A 5,481-nucleotide genomic window follows, 5' to 3' on the forward strand; every position below is an offset into this window, starting at 1 on the left:
AGCCCGGTGATCCAGAGCACAATACGGATTTGGAAACAAATAAAAAAATACTTCAACCTTGTCATTATGCACGCCTATTTCATGCAACTTCGTCTTTCTTTCCCTCTTGTGCCGATGGTTCCTTCATTTTATGGAGAGAACTGTGATACAGGAGGGTACCTTTAATTACCTTTTCAGCAATTACAGGTGAAATTCGGACTGCCGAACAAACCCTTTTTCAGGTATCTTCAGTTACGTGATTATGTCTGCTTTCACCTGCTTTCAACTGGATGTTTTGGATGGTGGTTTATGTGAGTACCTGGGCGCCGAACATAAAATTTCATTTTTTGATAGATTACTGCGAGGGATCTCCCAACCCTCGACTGAAAAAATCAAAGATGAGTGGGAAAGAGAATTTGGAATCTCCATACCTAAGGAAATTCGGGAGCAGGCTTTGCAGAATGTGAGCAGACTTTCTGTGAATGCTCGTCATTGTCTGATTCAGTACGAAGTAATACATAGGCTACATTACTCAAGGGAAAAGATTCACAATTTTTTTTCTGACTGCTCTACCATATACAAAAAATGCATGATACAAAATGAAAATTTACTGCATTGGTTGGCTCTCTGTCTTTTTGGGCTGACATTTCCTCATTTTTATCTGGTGTCCTGGATGTCCAGATTGCTCCAAATCCAATACTGACCATTTTTGGGACTTCAAATGAGGCAAAGAGGCTAAGGCCTGCGCAAAAATGCTTGATCATATGCATTGATCATTGCAAAGAAACATATATTGCGGCAACGAAAGGCTAAAGATGTTCCAGCATTGCAAAAGTGGCTCGCAGAGCTCACAAACAAACTCCACCTTGAGAAATTAGATATGCAATTGGGGGTAATCTGAATGAGTTTGGACAAATGTAGCATCCGTTGCTCTCATATCTTGTGGATGTTTAATAGCAGGTATGGTCGATCAGGATGGGGGATCAGGGATTGGGATAGGGGCCTAAGGTTATCTCAGTTTTATGTGCGTCTGTCGATGTAGTTGGTTGTGTGTTGTGTGTCATTTTTCATTCATTGGTTTTATTTTTCCCTTTTCCTGTTTTGTTTTTTTTCCAGGGACATTGATTTCAAAAATGAACAGCTAATGTGTGTCACGTTCAACTGTATTATGGTTATTTTTATGATACCATTTCATTTTTGGCTCCCTGTGAAAAATCAATACAGCCATGTGCTGTATGTTGTTTTTTTAATGTAAGTGTGTGCTTGGTTGTTTGTGGTATTCAATAAAAAAATAAATAAATATATATATATATATATATATATATATATATATATATATATATACACCAAAGTTGGGGGGGGGGGGGGCGCAAATGTCTTTTTTTTTCTATACATATCTGTCATGACTAGGCAGGGTGGGAGATGGATGGAGAGTATTGGACCCAAGGGAAGCCAGAAACAGGGTGAACTCCAAGAAACTAATGTTTAATATTATGAAAAAGGGACCAGAAAAACCAAGGTAGCTGACACAATACAAACAAAAAACACAGAAACAATCTTACTACTAAAGGCAGAACTAAATGCATAGAAAGGAGACTATTGAAAGAAAACAAGGAATTAGCACAAGCGAAGCAAACTGGGAATTAAAAACAAATATCAATAAACAACAAACATGTTTCGTTAAGAAACATGAAACAGCTGGACAGGAAGAAATAGAAGGGGAAGCTGATTGGATGACATACAGGTACATACAGACAACAGGTGGAACAGATCACATTAATGAGGACAGACATGAGGGGAACAAAATGGAAGGACAACCCCAAACAGAAATAAATAGAAACTTCAGAGTTAACACCCAACCAAAAAAAACAAAAAAAAAAATAACAAACATGACATAGTCTGTCATATAGGAGATACTTGCTGAAAACTGAGGGTATTGCAATACATTTGTACAAAAGCCCAATTGACACATTATTCCAGTCAGATCGAGAACCACTGACTCCTACCTGTAAAGCATCAAATAAAATTTTGTATTTATTGGAATTTATTTGGATCGTTTCATACTCTGGAAGAAAATAATGTATTTGTGTAATATACACACAACGACAAAAAAAATTAAAACTGAAGATACAATGTGGAAAAATGGCTACTGGATTTTTTTCTGGATTGCACCCTGGCAACGGTGAATGGTCTGGTAATATACTGACATTCGTGCACACAGAGTATACAATGCTAGGGCCCCAAACCTCTTGTTGCCTCATCAAATTCGGAGTTAATGTCTCTTCATTTGAAATCTTTTAGCTGTAAAAGACACAAGAAAACAACAGCATTCCATGTTCATCGTTTTTGATTGACTGTTCTTCACAGACATCCAAACCCTAACTTATATCTTTTGTCATTCAATCAATAAAAAGAAAACTACCTTGATTTTAATTTGGCGAGGGAGTGATAATAAAATATAATTTATGGACCATAACTTTTGGTTATGTTCTGTGTCGCTGCCGAATTATTACAGTACTAAAATTGGCTATAAGATGAGGGATTTTAAACAAATGTGGAAAATAACTTAAATATTAGCTCTATTCAACAAAAAAACAACTTGATAAAAATATAAAACTTGAAAATATATCTGAATGAGCCACACATTACACACTCATGCCCATAACAAAGAGAGTGACGATCTACAGAATCACCTACTGACGCCACCAGCAAACCTCGGCATACTGTTTCATTCAGGAGATATTCTCTGACGTCAGGCCAGTGTAAAAGCTCCTTTTTGGGAAGCAAACTATTTAAACAATGCTAATTCTTGAGTAAAGACTCAATGTAACCAAGGAGACTTGCTAATGGTCAAAGACAGTAATAAATCCATCCAAATGTAGCAACTATTGTTGTGCGGAAGGTTAAGAGTCAGATAAAAAGGTCGGATGTGAACAAATTGAAATGGCAAATCCACGTGGGAGAAAAGGAAAACGCTTTCAACATCATGGCAGAGTTTTAGGATTTTTACAAGCTGAAAAAATATATTTTTTATATTTAACTCCTGGGTGTCCAGGGATTTTATTTTATTTTATTTTTATTTTTGTTGGGGGGGGTGGCTATGCCGCCTTTATGTACAAAAATTAGAAAAATGCGATAATAGCAAAAATAACTATGCTGTATATTTATATATTTATGAAATTGAAATAGGAAAATTAATTACATCATAATTAGAGTATTGATACTTGTGAGGACTTTTACATTATGGGAGTCCAGGCTTAACCAATTATTGAAGTCATTCAAAGGCTTGCAAATGTCATAAGTTGCCCGCTAACGCCATCCCATGGTTTTGGGGTGTCAACACAACAAATTTCTATTGTGCCCTGTTTGCGAGTTGCCGTTGAAAGGATTAATGCAAAAATAAGGGTAAATGCATGATTAAACATTGGGTCCAAAATATGTCCAAAATTGACAATATTTCCAATATTGAATGGTAGTATATGAGCCCTACTTGGGCTAAATTTGACACCTATTGGGGGTCTACCTCTCCATCTCCCGTTTGCAAGCATTTAGAAGATACGGCAGCGCGGTATATTGCAAGTCCTCCTGTTTTGACAATCTATGCAATATTTTAGCCTCCTTAGTGTTTTTTTTAATGCTTTTCCCTTTGATATCACACATCAAAAACATCATGGGGGCGGCATGGCTCGGTGGTAGAGTGGTCGTCTCCCAGTAGAAAGGCTGTGGGTTCGATCCCCCGACCATCAAGACCATGTCTAAGTGTCCTTAAGCAAGACACTGAATCCCCAGTTGCTCCTGATGCGTCATCAGTAGGTAAATGACTAGTTAGTGTAAAGCGCTTTGAGTACCTAAGGTAGAAAAGCGCTATATAAGTGAAAGTCCATTTACCATCAAAAAGCTTGAGTTGGGTCAAAATATTCTCCAGGGTTTAAAGATTTAAGACCACAACAGCAACAAAAAAATCCTAAAATAACAAACATCATAAGAAGAACAAGTGGATTGTTTGCCTGTGAAATGCATGACTGGCATTTTGTTCCGGAAGAGTTTGAGTCTTTGGTATGTGTGGGTGTATTTTGGTTTGGTATGAGGATGGTGAAAGCCCAAACTGAAGAGGAGGGGTTGTCATCCCTCTCCTGCCACCACCAGTGGTGTGACATCATGAGCACTAATGTCGGCAAGTCATCAATGGCTGGGCAGGCAGGCTATAAAAGAAACCCCAGTCCAGTACTGTTAGCATCCTCCATTGCCGCCATCAGCCAAAGTAGAATTGAACAATGATTGTACTCCCCTAATACATTTAAGACTCAGGATAGGTCTCAGCAGGTACGTAGAACTCATTCTGCCTTAAACACAATTCACAGTTGGTCTACATGTCAACTTTTGGGATTTAAATAACATTTAGAACTACGCATGTCAGAGTTCAAGAAACATAGATATGTGGATGTGGGTTCGATGTGTGTTGATTTGTGGTTGTCTTTCCCTTTCATCAGGTTATCAAGTTAGTTCATCATGGGAACTTTTCAAGGCCAGGTCCTCTTCATCCTTTTGTGCATTTTGCACCTTCTTGTGATCACCGGAGGGCGCCCTCTCAGGTACATACATTCAAACGACATTGGTTTTCCAACTTCCCTGGTTTTCTAAATACACGGCCACTAACAAGGCAACATACATATTCTCTAGGAAAAGGACAGTGAGTGAGGTCCAGCTAATGCACAACCTCGGGGAGCGCAGACAGGTGCAGGAGCGTCGCGACTGGCTGCAGTTACGGCTCCAAGGCATCCACACCGCCCCGGATCACAGCCGATGGGAGGCGGGCCGCGCGAGGAGGTTGTTTCCCGACCAAATACCCGAACTGACCAGCCTGACAACGGAGGAGCTCCAGGAAGCCTTAAAGTTGTTTGAGAATCTACTGAACACAACACAACGTGAACCTGTGGATTTCAACCTCACGATAGACAATCGGACCTGAACTGCAACAATTGCATTCTTTTTATTCAACATTTTTTAATTCAACTTGGTACGTCTTTTTTCTAGACAACGTTCTTTTGAAAAACATTTGCATGTCATTTTGTAGTTGTATTTATTATTATTCTCTATTTAAGAATCGACTAATGTGTACTATGCCGAGCAAAGAGTTAAGTAGGCACTTTATTCCTTTGTGTTTTTATGTATTTATTTGCAAAAGACGAAGTTGGACGAATGTTGGTGTATATTCAGTAAAACTATATACTGCATCTACTGGATACTGATTATTTCACTTCGCGATTGATGGCAACACGATTTTAGGCTTCAGCATGACTTGTGTATGTTATTTACAGTCGATTGTTTTTATTGTATCGCGAAACTTCGCTTGGTGATCATTATTTACGTATGGGGGAGTGTTTATGATTAGGTTTAGGCGGGTGGGGGGGGGGGGGTTAACAACTTAATGTTAATGTTGCGGTAAATCACGATTCGTCTGCGATGTCTCGCGAGAACTCAGCTACGGCAAACAACAAAGGT

Source organism: Hippichthys cyanospilos, chromosome 6 (genome assembly GCF_059441005.1).
Source record: "Hippichthys cyanospilos isolate Australia breed blue-spotted pipefish chromosome 6, RoL_Hcya_1.0, whole genome shotgun sequence".
NCBI classification, from domain to species: Eukaryota; Metazoa; Chordata; class Actinopteri; order Syngnathiformes; family Syngnathidae; genus Hippichthys; species Hippichthys cyanospilos.